This window comes from Cyanistes caeruleus, chromosome 7, assembly GCF_971803275.1.
Source record: "Cyanistes caeruleus chromosome 7, bCyaCae1.hap1.1, whole genome shotgun sequence".
Lineage (NCBI taxonomy): Eukaryota > Metazoa > Chordata > Aves > Passeriformes > Paridae > Cyanistes > Cyanistes caeruleus.
Window position 1 is genome coordinate 28,118,843 of NC_141707.1, and position 16,182 is coordinate 28,135,024.

Here is a 16,182-nt window from a genome sequence, read left to right on the forward strand (position 1 = left end):
TAGTATTTAAATATTTAAATTTATTATAAATTTATTATAAAAATTTAAAACAGCCTGTCAATAGAAAGTAACTGACCAGTCAACACCAGCTGGACCCCACTAGAAACTGTGTTCTGTGCTTCATGATTAATTATATGAATTCAAGACAACCTGTCTGATCTTTGCTAGTAAGTTATGAGGAAAAATCACAGATAACTGTGATTCTACTTCTACATCAATTGCTGAAATCTGCTTTTTTTTGTTTGTGGATGCTGTTTTGCACAGTGCTAAGGAGTCTCATGTCCTTGGTGACTTGAGAGAGGCTGCAAGGTCTTCTCTCCATAAAAAGTGCTATCAAAATGAGATGGAAAAGAAAATAAATGATGAGAAATCTTTCCAGGACAATACATTAAACTGAGAGGATGCATTAATGAAAGGGCTGTGAACAAATGTATAGATCAGCCCTTCTTACCACTAGATATGTGAGCTACTAAGCAAGATCAGCCTTTTCTCTGACACCTGACATGGCATCATACCATTCCTACCTAGCTGGTACCGTCCATTTTATCTTCTACTTCTCTGTCTGTACTCCTGAAAAAGTATATTTGCTGTAATTATCATTTCATTGACCTGACTGGTGAAACCTTCACTGACATCACTGGTATCAGATAAAACCTCAAATAATTCTATATATTGCAATAAAGCACCCAAACCTTGTTTTCAAGGGTTGCTTAAAGAAGGGATTCCCCAGGGCCAGAACAAAAAGGTCCTACCAGTCCTCATATATCCTCAGAATGGCTCTGGCTCTGGAGTCTTACTTACACAGTGACTGCTCACCACATTCACTTGCACACAATGATTGTGAATGTTTAGTGTTTTGCAAGAAAACATTCTTCCATGTCCACCATGGGGCAGATTGGATGCTGAACTCTTTTTATCTTTTCTCGTTTTTATCAGCTGGCATACATCCTCCCTCACCAAAAAATAACTGTGTACAAATAGCAAGGCACTGCTTACAATAATTTACTTGTAAGCCTTTGAAAATGGTGTGTGGTCACAAAAGGCACAGTGTTATACAAAGCAAAACACCAGAGAAAAACAAATTCTAAGCAAAGAAAAGGAAAAGCAAAGAAAATCCGAATGTGTGTTAAAGATAAATCTTATGTCATGACCTTAGAAGCTCCAGCTGGGATCCTGCTATTCAGAATAGCCCCTGGAAATTATTTTCAAAGGTTAGCTGCATGTGAAAGAGGAACAAAATAAAGTTTGACCACCCAGGGATTTGCAAACGTGTGTGGGAGGCACCAGAAAGCCCTGATGAAGATGAAGAAATAGTGCAGCTTTCCAACCAAGCAAGAGGGAGTGAATGTTCAGTAAAAATTTGAATATCAAAGGAGGCCATTAAAACCATAACCTGACTTCACAGAGAGCCAATTTAATGAACACCTATCAGAAAAAAAACATAAATTGCAGGACTGCAATACTTGGTAATGTCACATCATTTTGATGTCTGTCATTTTCCACAGACTTTTCTGTGCAGGTCAAGAAGCAAACTCTGATCTAAACCTTGTCATACAACTGGTAGGGCAAGACAAAAAAGCTTAGGTTCAGAAAGGACTTGGATTAATGTGTAACATTTGAGAATGCACCTGGAGCCAGCTGCTACTAGAAAAACAATAGACACTTGACATATAGTAATCCTTGCAGCAGGTTTAATGAAGCTTTGTCTCACCAATAGTCCCTTCTGGCTTATAATTCATTATTACTTATTGCTGATGAAAGAGAACTACCTAAATGATGTGTTGAATTCTGGGCTTGGTTTTTGAAGTATCTTTGCAGGTGGACAAAGGTACAGAGAAGCCTTAAACAGCTGTCATATGGATAGGCACCTTGAGGGGAAAAGTTCCGGTGTGGTGAAGGGGAAATGACATTCCCATCAGTTTTGTACCACATAGCCCTATGCACCAACAACTTTCATTTACTTCCAGTAAATGAAATGCAAAAGCATGAGGAAAAAAACCAATAAAACCAGCATTCATTTCAACTTCTTTCATTTCCTCTTTCTGGAACTCATTTCAAAGTATCAGGGCTATTTTGAATCTCCTTAAGCTTCACTTTGTAAAAGACTGAAGCAAAGCAACCCAGTGTCCATGCACACCTGTGCAATGTTTATTACTGGCAGAAACAAGAAAAAAATATTTTTTTTTCAATAGCACCAAAAATACAAAGGGGTTCAGCAAAGGGTTAGATAAAATCATGTCTCTTAATAGTAGCCTGGCTGTTACTTCAAACTCCAGATGTCTCTGTACCGCTAATTACAATAAATCAGGAAACTGCACTGAGGAAAAAAAATTGTTCTCAATATGTCCTCATTATTACATTTCTCAATTAGCCCTAGACCCCTGGTGGAGCCGGGAGGCTGAACTCGATGGGCTCATCTCCACCCCAGTGTAATGCTTATGTTCATCTCATGTGTAAAACCTTCACAAAAAATAGTCAGGCTTTGCTATAGGAAGGCTGACAAAAGGCAGCAGCAATGTAACTGAGCAGGAAATACAGGATCAGAAATGCAAGTATGATCAGAGATAAAAAGGAAGAAATAATTCTGTCAATATAGATCCACTGACAGCAATGAAAATGCACTGGTTGACACCTCCTGTAGACTTTACTAAGGTAACAGCATAAAGGATCTCTGGGAGTATAACAAATGTTTCTCTCTGGGCCCAATGGATCACAGCCAGCCATGGCTGCAAGCTGTGTGTGCTTACACCAGGGTTCAATTTGGCACAAGAGCTGTAAGCATGGTGTGGCTTAGCAACTGATTTATGCTGGCTTTGTAGGCAGCTGACAGCAGACACCTCCCAGTAAAATCTTATCAGGGAGTTACAGAAGAGAAGTGAATAGAATCTTGGATGGTGTGGCCACCCAAACCTGTGCAATATTTGTGTTGTCTCGGTACACCTCTGTGAGCAAAAGATGCAAAGGAAATGAATGACCCAGCCACAAAATCACTGGATTAGGGGTGGGTGGGTGATTTCATATTCCCCTGTGAAGCGTGTCAGAAAGGATGGTTCTCCAGGGGTCATCAGCTGGGGAAGTTGTCCCCATCTATGATGCTGAGTTTGGCAGAGATCAGTGTGTTTCCAGTCTGGCTCTGTTCTATGGTGCATCTAGAGTGGAAATAAGGGTGTCCTTAGGTTAACAGCTTGAGAAGAGACTGTGGGGAAAATCCATTGCTCTAAGAAAACTGGTGCAAACTGGAATTGCTATGCTTTCCCCTGGGATGTCTGGAAATGAGCTACCAGAGCTGAGCTATTTGGTCTCATTTGACATCCTGGGGAGGTGAAACAACTCGAGCAAATTCAGAGGAACAGCAGAAAGTAATGAAAATGAGCATGCCAAGGATATTGTGAAGGCATGAGCAAACTGTGCATCCCTGAAAAATACTGAGTATGCACAAAATAACAGAAGTTCATATAAATCATTTATTTGAAAAAAAACTCCACCCCGTCTCTATGGTAAATTATCCATGTGCCTGTTGCATGTCCTGGCTCCTCTACACAGAATTTGATTGTTTTGCAAGCAACACCAATGCTTTGGAAAATAACATTTGGAAATACTGTTCTCATTTTTTAAATTAACTAGTTATGAAAATATTTTTAAGACAAATATTCAGGAAAAGGTAATATTTTCAACTTATTGACTCTTTCAATATTTTACAATAATTAGTGTCTGGCATGTGGCCACAGGCAATAAAAAGAATACAGTTTAGTGTTATGTGTTCCTGGATTAGTAACTCTGTGGCTTTGCCTTTGAGTGTATCAACCAGGGCAAGGATGAAGACTGAACTGTCCTTCAAAGACAATATTTCATGATGTGGACAGCTGTAGTGTGTGCTTATATGCTCACAGGGAACTTCAAGCAGCTTCTTTTACTAACAAAGCACATATATAAAGATAGATAAGTAAATATAATTATTACTAATACGAGAAGAATATTACCAATAGAGAAGAATATATATATGATTATTTACCATCATTAAACTATGCACTGGAATACAAAGTGATGCTGTGATTAGCACACTGTGAACTCCCCATGTTTTAGCTCTGAAACTATCTGAGATCACCCATTTCTTCTGTTCTGCAGCTGGCTGCTCCTGGCTGTGTATCCCATTAAAACATAGCTTAAAATATTAGCTTGCATTGTTTGCTCTCTCTCCAGCATGGACCATGCTGGATGCCACCAAAGGATTCCTGCATGGTCTCATGGTCAGGAATACACCCAGAACACCCAGTTTCTGTGCTGTGAATGTAAGGAAACACATTTGGCAACAGGAGCAGGAGTTAGATTTTTTTTCTTTCATTTTCTGGTTTTGTACCTTTGTTTTGTTAGCTGAGAGAAAGGGAGTAAGAAGGAAAAAAAAAGCCAGCAAAACACAGTGTTCAGTATAAATTCCTTTTTTTTGACTTTTGCTGGTTGCATTTTTGTCTCTTTGCTATGGGTGAAACTTGTCTAAATGTCTCAACAGTGTTGTTTGTTAAAACTTTCTCATATAAGATTCTGTTCTTCCCATCTACTCTATAAAACATGACAGTTTTGAAGCCAAATTGTCTGTCTTAGGTAAAATTGTTAAAGATTTTGGGGGATGAGCAGGGGGAATATAACTCTTATTATATGTAAAGAGGAAAAAGATGGTTGGGGTTTTTTTCCTAGCAATGAGAAACCAGAAATCTCCTCCCCATGTTCAGGAAGGCAACAAGACCAGAATCTTCTGCATAAATTTACCCTCTAGGAATTCTACAGGATGACAGGGTTGTGTTCCAGTCTATTCTGGTTTTAGGGAGAAAAATACTAAAACCTCAGTCAAATTATAATGATCTTAAAAGAACTGTTTGTATTTTTTTCTTAAGCATTAGCTGCAAATCCTCAGATTTACACAGATGTAGATCAAAACTTAAAAGCAAATGGGAAATCAGTAAAGTAAGGGCAGTTACAAAGCACCTGAGGAATTAGCAGGCCAGACATGCTTTGGTGGATACAGTTTTTAAAAAGTTTTCTCATGTGAAGGATTATTTTATCATTGTTTTTGTGAGACAAACTATGTGAGTAAAAGATACTGGGGGAGGAGGAAGAGTCACGCAATAAGAGGAATTATTTCCTGAAAATAAGCTTCCAAATCCCTCTTTAATCATAGCTTCTCCCCTGTGTCCTCTGTTGGTGTAATACCTCCCCTCCTCTGCCTCCTTTTGATTCTCACTGATCTGTGCTGAGAAGTTGGTTCAGAAGAAAAGCCAGGACTCTGCAGAGGAGGGTTTGTCTCTGTGAAGCTCTGAGTTAGTGTGGCTGGACCACCAGCAGGATCTAATAAACAGCTTCACCAAACCTGAGATTTGTACCTGGGCCACAGCACCGGCCCTTCCATGTCCTTGGGGATCCTGATATTGGATTTTGTCTGTGGTCCTCCAGTGCAGGTGGGGAAGCAAAACTAAACGAATCAGCAAGTCCACCTAAAATGCAGAAGATCAGAAGCCAACAAAGAGTTTGAAAACTCTATATAATCCTGTAATCCTCGGTTCTTGTTTTCTTCTTTTAAAGAAAAAGAATTCCCTATTTTTCCCCCCTCCCTTTTAAACACTGCAAGCAAAATTGCTTGTGGTTATCTTTTGTGTATGTAGTTGTTCATTCTAATTTGATTGTTATTTGACTCTGTTTGCTTCAGCAACTTTAATTTAATTTTATTTTTATCTGATATTTCAAGTCAATATTTTCCTAAAATCAGTGTTAGTTGGTAATCCGAGGTACATTTAAAGATCTGAACCCAGTTAATTTTTTCAGAGTGGCAGGAGAGTTTAAGATTTCATCAGGGAATAGAATGCAGGTCTTCCCAATCTTAAAAGATACCATACCTTCCCTATCCAACAAGGAAATTAATATAGCAACCAGGCTGGACAGCAAGACTCTCCTAATGTTTCTTTGTCCAGCTTTTCTTCTTTCTTCCCTTTCCTTATCTTTAAGTAACAGCAAGAACTAGATTATTTCTACTTCAGTGGTGTTGTACAAATATCTTCCCATCTGAGACCATCACCATTCTTATTAGAGCTGAGGGTTTAATTTTGTTTGCTAGTAGGTATAAGCATTGTCTGATGCTTGCTTTTCTGCTGTATTTTTCATCTTATCAACCTTGTTTTATTCTCTTTCCCACTTCATCAAGATCCTGTCCCAGTTTGTTAATGGCATGTTTGTTAGTCGTAAAATCTTTAAAAATAAATTTAAAGAAAACCCCAACACTTAAAAAAAATATTGATAATATTCTCCAGTTGTCTCAGATTCAGTTTCAGCACCAAATGTAATGCAGAGTGCAAATACCCTTCACTTTGATTTGTGATGTAGCAGCTCCTGGAAGTGCTTGGTGGGAGAGGTGCTGTGCAGAGGTTTAATTAAGGCCCTAAATTGCAAACCCTCTCGACAAACAAGACAGAGTCAGGAGGCAAATGAGGGTCTAAAGATTGCATAAAACCAGGTGGTAACATTCACTAGGTCAGTAGGAACCCTGCTAAATGGCAATCAAGATTTGGCCTCATCTTGCCCGAGTTAAGGGTGGCCATCCTCTGCCTCATTTGAAAAATCACCATGGAGCAAGCTGGAATTAAATAAGTACCATAACTCTCATCCCATATCTCCTGCACTAGAAGAGGAAAAGTATGTTTATATAAGAGCACTTTTTACTATTCTTACACTTTCCCACTCTCAGCTAAAGATATTAATGTTATTCTCACAGTATTTATTTATAAAGAAAATTTATTCTGTTGGGGGGGGTGGGGGGTTGTGACATTTATGCTGATTTTATCACAGCCTTTTCACTGCCTGTGTCTTTTATTAGAGCTGTATTTCTTTCATAGCCTGATGTTCATCCCCTCTTAGAAGTAAAATATTTTACCAAGCTGACCATCTGATGAAACATTTTTTCTGCTAGCTTCAGAATATATTTAAGAAGCAGAATTGGAGGAGTGAAGGCATATAACACTTTCAGACAGTGTGCCACAGCATAAGGGTGATAGAGGTTTATGGGAGATATAAGAGAAAAGAGGGAATCACTTCCTTGGGGTGATTAAGCAGATTTTATTTACAGCACAAACTGGAAACATGAAAATGTGTCTCTATTAAACACAAGACTGCTTTAGAATTTAAGGCAGGTGAAGGTGAATGCTTTGATATTAATTTTCACCTTGCATATAAATGTTAGATCAAGTTAAGGTTTAGGATATGTCAACAATTTTAAGTAAAAAAAAAAAAAAAAGGCATGAAAAGCTGGCATTTTGCAATTATCCCTAGAGAAACCATTGCAAGTACGATAAAAAGAAAATGGAAAGTCAAATTTTCAAGGCTAGTAAACCATGTAAGAGAAAGAAGTGTAAAGCTGAATCATAGAGGCTATTTAAGGTCTGCTAGCCAGTTTTTTATCATAGTTCTTTCACACCCTTGCAGGAACTTCTGAGAACTGATAGAAGTTAGGTTTCTTTCCTGCCTTGCCTCTCCCTTCATTCTCAGTCTTGATTGCCAGCAGAGTAATCTGTGCTTCCCACTGCTGCTCCTCTGTGCAGGACAAGGGGACAATCTGGGGCTCCCTTCCTGCTGCAGGAGGCATTTGGGTGAGGGGCAGAGTGCAGCCTAGGAAGGAGGCACAGTTCCACAGGGGCTGATGGAGGCCCAGGAGATGCAGAGAGGTTGAGACCACCTGGCTCTGGCACAGAAACTGCTGATTAGAGTAAGTGGGAGAAATTAATAAAAGCCAGTCTGGACCAGACCCAGATCAGTGAGCAGTCGTGGTGCCAGCTGTTCCCCCAGCCATATTGTGAAACTGCTTTTTCCCACTTCCAACTAAATTGAGAAAACACAGCATGTGATCGTGACTTTAGAGTGAATTTCCTTGCATGATGAGAGAACAGGGCCTAACAAACCTTTTCTCTGGTGGGCCTCAGAGCTGCCCCCAACTCACAGCATTTCTTACACAGCACCTCAATGTCATCACCCCAAGCTGCTGCTCTCCATAAGATTCAAATTCTGTGAGCAGCACCAAGGAGATCCTGCTTACTTGTGCTTTCATACATTGGTTGCATTTCTGGAGAGTTGGACCCATGTTTCTGACAGCAAACAGGTAAACATAAAGCAGGCAGTCTCTTTTCTTTCACTCAATACCAGGTGCTTTGCACATATTCCTCCTCACCTTCTTCCCAATTTTTTTCACAGGTACAAAAAAGATGCTAAAATGTGGGAGGTAAAAGCTCACTGGCTTTACAAGTTTCAATTAAACACATATATTAATGTTATCCTTATGTGCTTATTTATAAACACAATTTATACTTTTCTGCAAGTCATTCATGAAACTGCTATGAAAGTGCTTCCTTTGACTGCATATTTTATTATCAGCATATTTCCTTAGCTACTTTCCTTTCACCCTACCTTAGAAATAAAATATTTCATTGAAATGTCCATCTGATAAAATATCCCCCTTAAGACATATATTTACTCGAAGAGTACTTGAAAAGTAAATTTGTGTAGTATTTAAGGCAGGAAGTGGTGCCAGCAGCAATAAATTAGCAGCAGGCTCACCTGCAGGTTTGTAGGCATTCCCTTCCTGCAGTCATATACACTCTGTCATTGTTAGCAGCGATGCACACACTCCTATAGATCCCAATTCCTGAAAGACTAGTGCACGAGATCTGAACAAAGTCAAGAGCTCCAGTTATGCAAACTGGAAAGGGGTTTCAGTACATATTAGGACTGCAGAGTAAAGCTTCCCTGGGAAGTCTGGGGGTTCATAAGGCCATGCTCTTTATGAGTTCCCAAATTAAAGGAGCTTTAAATTAAATATTTATTTATTTATTTACTTATTTATTTTAAATCAGTTGTTACATCAATGATAGTACAGTGTTTATTGTAAGTTTAAGCATGGCTTTTAGTTTAGGACAGGCTGCATTTTCCTTTCAGAGTTCAAACATATCCCAGGCCCCTCAACAGAGTTTTCCATCCACCTGTGGATTTTCACCAGGGGCTGAAGGCAATTAGCTGCCAGTGCCCATATTTCAGCTAATGGTGAATTGTCCTTCCCTTTGGCTGTAGTACAAAACCTGAAGTCTGGTTTTTCCCCAGTCACTGCCCAGGTATAGAAGAGCCAATGAATGTGTGTAGCTGAGGCAGGAGTCGCTAGCAGCTCACTTCACACAGCTCTGCAGAGCACAGATTCCTGGTCTAGTTCATCCACTTCCTCTCAGACATCCTTCTGAAGCCTCAATTATGTGTCCACCTGGTAAAAAATGGTGTAGCTGCTTGGCTTAAGCATTCCAAGTTCTTTTCCCTGGAAGGCTATAATGAGTCTTAAGTGTGACTGAACTCAAGGCTCATAAACACTTTAATGTCCTGAACAGGATACATCACGAATTATACATGCCAGAAAACAATGCAAGGATTTACCTCACTATACATGAGTTCATTTCCACAATCTCCTTCTTGATGCATTAATTTGCTGCCCAAGGAAGCCTTCAAACACAAAGATTCTGAGTGTGGAGAAGAGCCCCAAACACCAGGTTAATGGAACAGGGAATTTAAAGTCATATTTGTGTAGTACCACTCAGCATGGACATGGTACCTTTGGTCTGCATCAGCTCAGAGATCCTGCTCTCCCAGATCACTTCTCTTTTCTTCATAGTAACCTGAATATGTGCTTTTAAAGCCAAAAGATACTGGCATGCCTCACATGATCTCATGGTTTTTTCTTTACGCTGGTTATCTCTTCTCTTGTATAATCCCAGTCAATGACCTGTGGGTTAGAACTGCATGACGGTGGAGCTGCCTTCCCAGGGGTATGCCCTGTTCACCTGCCTGTGCCCCTGTTAAATGTGTAATCCTCTGTTTCTGACAAATTAATCTCCTTTCTTTGCAAGCACTAACCGTGACATTACAAGCAGGGGATTATGTTTGTGTGCAGTGAAGAAACAGAATGTGCACTTTAAGCACTCCTTGAAGTTCCTGTTTCTTGTGTATCTTAGTAATTAAGATCTATGCAAGGGTGAAAAATAAGAATTTCTAAGATTAATATAAGCTAGTACATCCAATGTGTATTTTAAAGGCCCCATAAAGCCTTTCTGCCATGCAAAACCCTTAAGTAAATGAATATTGCTTTGAAAATCTGGTTAGGAATATCTCATTGAAACAGATATTGAATTTTGAAGGAACTTTTAGATAAAAAGCACAGATCTGAGTCTAGAATGAGAAAGTGGATGTACAGTTTTGGGGGATTTTCAGTGCTTGTTTGTCAGGGGCCAGCTGGAGTGACCCTGTCTGCTGGCAGGGTACCTCCCTTCCTGTCACTGGGCTCCTGTGGCACATGACCTGGTGTGGCTGGGGATGTTGGCCAGATTCAGAGCACTTCCTCACATTTTTCTTTCCTTTTCATCACCTTTCCTCCAAATTGTGCCTGCCAGCGGGCATTTAGCACTAAACTCAGCTCAGGAGTGGCTCCCCAGAGGGCCAAATCCATGGTTTGTGATGCAAGGGGCAGGTGAGATGTGCAGTCCAGCCAGTGCCATAGGAGGGAGCCAAGGCATGTCTCCAGTCAGCCTCCCCTCCCCTTCCTCTCCCCTCTCCTGTGCTTGTTTGACATAGGAAGAGGAGCAGGTTTTGCTGTAAGATGCTTGCTGATCCTCTTCCCACTTCTGCAGTTCTCATGAACTTCACAAAAGCCCTGTTTTGTCTTGCAGCCACAGCAGCAGTTCATGGAGAGTGGAAGCAGGTGAAACTTACTGTCTTAGGCAGAAGTTTTATAGCAGTGGGTGTTCAGGCCACAGATATCTTTAGCTATTTTGTTTATGTGCATTAGTGCACTACTCTGCCCTCAATGCTGTGGAACCCAGAGTTCAGACTGTAATGTGGTGCAGGATGACGCAAATATTAGTAATTTTTCATCTTTGGCCTTTTCTTTCTAGCTCCTCTGTTAAAACTCCACTGAATCACCCCAGACTAAAAAAAAAATTAAAAAAAACATTGATTTAGTACCTATCCAATAATTTATATTGGAAAAAAAAAAAAAAAAGAGGATTATACTTATTTTTGTAGTAAAACCTCCCTATCATTTTTGTAGTAAAACCTCCCTATCTTACTTTTTCCCCTATTGAAATAATAACATTTGTTTTTTGTGAGGTGGGATGAAAGAAAGATAAAATATTAAATAGGTATAGACAGGATCTAATTCATAAAATATTTGTCCTTGAGTGTAGCTGGATACATTATAGGGTAAGTTTGGGATACTTAAAATGAAAGAGAGAATTCCTGGTGGTGATGCTAGTGATGCAGAGAAGAGACCAGCATCTATAATGACTGATACAGACAGTGAGTCGAGTGGAAAACCAATTTTCATCTGCCTATTTTAACTAATTTCTAAATTTTCTAAAACATCTCATATTTGGGATGGAATATTTCTACAAAACTTTGGAAAAATTCCTGTACTTTAAGAAGCATTTTGATTAATACCTGCTTTTGTAATAAAAACCTTTGTCTTTGAGCATTGAATGACAGAAAAGGACCAACCACAGGTGATAAATATTTTCAAAATGCTATGGTGCATTAATAAATACAGGTTTTTCTAATAGAGTTTATGATTATGAAAAATACAAATTGTTTGATTAATTATAAATTATAATTTGATTTATAAGATGGTGTTACATATTAAATAATGCCAGATGGTGCCATTAAGGCATTAGCTCCCCATAATAGATTCTGGATGACAAGGGAATTAAAAGAGGACAGAGTCCGGGAACCAAATTAAGAAGCAGTGAAAACTCTGCCAGAATAAAAATAGTTTCCAAAGCATTTTTTTCTCTCTCTCCTGCTCACCTCTTTTTTTAAAAATTAAAAAAAAAAAACACCCCAAAACCTACAGTTATATAGAAGTGTATAAAATAATTTCCAGTGTTGATTTTTCAATGGGAGGTGCCTTTGTCCAAGTCATGTGTGTAAGGTGATTTCAGCCTTTACCTTAATATGTCTCTTCTCCTGGCTCTCAGTTCTGACTTCATTTCTGTTCAGTGTAATTAAACACCTACTTATAAATACTTCCTATACTTTCTTTGCCGTGGTTAGTTCCACTGTGTCTGGCCCCCTAAAGGGATATTCCAGAGCCAGCTGAAACATGCATCTTATAGCAGCAAGCTTTATACTGAGATGTTTTTGTTAGGAGTTTGCTTGTTCTTTGTCCAGTAATTAATGTGAGCAGTGTCTGCTGGTGCAGTAATATCCTTCAGAGCATCATGTTTGCAGCTGCCCCATCAGGTGTATTCTCATTTTCTTCCAGTTTCAAGTTTGGTGTCCTTATTTTGGCATCATTTTTTAATGTCTATGGAGACTTTTCCATCCAACAGTACCCTGATGTTGCCATACCTGGCATGCAGGGTGGGTGTGTGAGACTGAAAGCTCTGTAAGGAGATCCTCGTTATGAGCTGAAGAAGCATCTACAGAGCCTGAGAAAGTCTTTAGGCTTAGCAAGTGCCACTTACCTCTGCAAGCTGTGCTTCTTTCTATTTGCATCCCTTTTTTTTGTGAAAAAAACAGTGAAATAGGCTTTCTTGAACTCAACCTCATGTATTTTATTTTGAAGTGTCTGATTCAAGAGCAGCAATCTTTTTTCTTGTACTCTTGAAGTTCTTGTTTTGATATATCGTCTTTCTATTGAAAAAATGACTGATGACTTCAGGCTCTGCCTTTCAGGCAGTGTTTATAAATGGATCAGAAAAGCAACGTTGCATGTATTTGCATAAGAAGATAAAGTAACAGAGTTGAACCAATTTTATCCTGAAATTCCCTATTTAAAGTGTACTGGCCTTCAGTGTAAGATGGTGCATGAAGTGTTGAGTCTGGATTTCTTGCCTTAAACTTTGAATTTGCACTATAGGTGATTCCAGATTTTACAGATTTGTTTGGTACTGAATAAATTGAAAAGTTACATTACAATGCAAGTTATATTGCATTATATTATAATGCAAGTTATGAAGGAAGGTAGAAATTTTGGTTTTTTTTTTTTATTTTGAAACTACCTGAATAAGCTGTCTCTTCCTGATAAGGTTCAAAAATTTTATTTCAAGGTATTGTTTTGACGTTTATTTTATAGTATAGTTTTAATTCAATAAAAATAAAATTTAAATATGAAATGATGAATTTCAGTCACTGAAAACTTCCATTAGTTCTAGTACAAATATAGAAAAAAGTGATCTCTATTTCAGTTGAAATATTACACTATTTCTAAAGTATTTGCTGATGAAAAGCACTTTTTTTTCCCCCATACATTTTAAAGAAGTATGTGTTTGCAAGGTTTTAAGTGCTGGTTTTATTTATTATCCAAAATGAATAGAACTCATGTATTTCTACTTTCTCCCTGTGTACCATAGACAGCAGCAAGTACTTGAATTTCTTGAATTTCTCTTGAATTTCTTGAATCAACATAGATATTAGCAACTTGGAAAAAATTAGATTTTACAAATTACTTCTGGTTCTGCTAAGCATCAAGTAAAGACAACTTTAAATAAAATAAACAAATAAAGTTGAAATTTTATCACAGCTAGAAGGGGCTTCCTGGAACTCTCCAACCTCAGATTTTGTTCTGGTCACGTCTGTTACTAATCTTGTGTTATTTGATTTAGAGTGGAAAAGAAGTTGCTCTCAGAAAACCTCTGAAGTGTGTGTATGTGGTTTTAGATATGTTTTAATATATATAATTAAGGTAATTTGTACTTTGAAATAATCCTTTCACCAAAAAATTTGTTTCAACAGTGAAGAGTGATGTTATCTATCATGTATTAGGAAGATGAATCCAGTTTCCTTCCTCCTGGAGTCTCATCACTGTGATTTCCTCATGAAATACTCTCTCCTTCTTCAGCTTTCTGCCTCTAATTTCACAAAATGAAGGGTGTATGTGACCTATTTTACATATGTATGTATTTAAAGGTTTATAAATCAGCTAAAAAAAAAAGAAAAAGGAGGAAAACAAACCAAATATTGGTGGCCCATGGTTTGACCCTGTGCTCCTGCCCTATATTACTGTCTGATTGCAGCTGGGCTGCTCCAGCCACAGCAGGAACTAGGTTTAACATCCGTGGTGAGGTTCAGAGGGACTGGAGGCTTTGCTTTGCCTCCTCCTGGCTGTGTGGCTGTATCTCTGCAGCACAGGGAGCCCCTGCAGGTCCAGCTGACATGGACCAACAGGGAAAATGGCCTGGAAAAGGCCTCTGCCTGCTGCAGTGCTTGAGCATTCCAGCTGCTCTTCCAGGGCTATTGCAGCAGTAGTGGGTGAGAACAGGGAAATAAGCAGGATATGGAGCATGAGAAGGATTCAGTGCAAAAGGAAACTGCAAGCATTGAAGGAGCAAATAAAAAAGAAAAACTAAGGGACAGTAATAGATTTCCAGCTGCTTGTGTTTCCATTTTCTTCTATTACTTAATAAAGAAATAATTGAAGTGTCCAGGATATTTAAAAAGACTAAAGGAAATGTGTGTCTTCTGTTTATTTATATTTTTTATTATCATATTAAGCATTGTATGACAAACTTATGAAATGCTGTCCTGAAGGGAGGGATGGGAGGAAGGAAGCTTTTATCTGAATCATTCAAACCAGTTACACTGTAGATAAATCTCCCTTAAAATGTTCAACTTCTTAGTTTTCAGGATTACTCTTTCAGTCAGCTCAGTTTAGGAAGCTTGTTTTCCTTGCTATATAGAGGTATCTTTTATAAAAGTGTCTATGAAGTGCTTCAGTCTGGCTTCCCATTGAATAGGACTATCGATCCCATTTGCAGCTGCTATTCATATATCAAAACAAATAATGCCCACAAATATTTCTCAACCCCACAGTTACTTTTAAGACCTGCTTCTGAAAGGGTTCTTCAGGAAAGCACAATTTAAAATAATTTCTTATACAAAAACCCCAAAATGAAATTTAAAAATGGCAAACAAAAAGAGAAACAAACAAACACCCCCCTCCCCCCCAAAAAAAAACCCAACACTACCAAAATAAAACGAAAATCTGTTGAAATTAATTTGGTTTCTTATATTTAGTGTTTTAAAATATTAAACAGTTACAGTGCAAACAGCCCAGAATTGTTACTGTTACTCTGTTCTTTTTTGTTTCCAGGAGTGTTTTTATAAGGTCAGTCATCACATGTGTGAAATCAGGATCATGCCCCATATTGCCAGCTCTTTAAACAACAAGGAAATTCATTAGTGTGTATTTCCATGGGTGCACATTTGAGACCCAGGTATGCTGCAAGCTAGTGAGAAGTTGGGAGAGCAGGGAATTTACTCTGATGTCAAGTTTCATTGCCTGTTTTTTCATTACATGAGTATCAGCCATAGAGGTGAAGCACCTCTAAATGGCTTTGCTCAGGTACATGACTCCATTAAGATCATTGTTCTTGTAAAAAGATTCATCTAGGCTGGGACTTTAAAAACAGAAAGTTGACAAAGCATGAGAGATTGTTGAAATATATGTACAATTAATTTAACTTGTGTTTCTAACACACACAATACCAGGCGTAATTTTTTTAACCACTCCTGCCTTCTCTCTCTATTCATTGCACATTTAAATTCATTATGGAAAAAAAAATTGGAAAAAAAATCCTGGTAGTTATTTTTATGATCAAATACCTTTTCCAATTAGTCTTGGCACCTCACTATAATCACGATGAATGTTATTAATTCAGCAGTCTACATCCTATTAAGGGTTTCATCATAGCAGTGTGTTCAGGAACTTAATGGCTTTTGCATATTAATGCTGCAGCCTGTGGTCTTGTGTCCATTAGTACTGTGTAGTATGATGGGTTTGCACTCATACATAGATAAACAAACATAGACACATATGGTTACACACAATTCTCAATCAAATAAATGCAAGGTTATTAAACCATATTTTCATTCATGCAAGCCACTCCTTTAAGATTATTGCACATTCAAAGCATTCTCTACATAACAAAAGAGGTAATAAGACTATAAATCAGTAGGATATCAGTACCAAAACATACAGGACAGCAGTAGGAGTTGTCAGGCATGGTGCACATGGGGATGGTCATCTTTGAGGTCATGCTAAGAATGCACCTCACATTTACACTATTACTGTCAAGGTGTTTTAAATAAGAGTGGTTCAAAAACAGGGACAGGACGCTT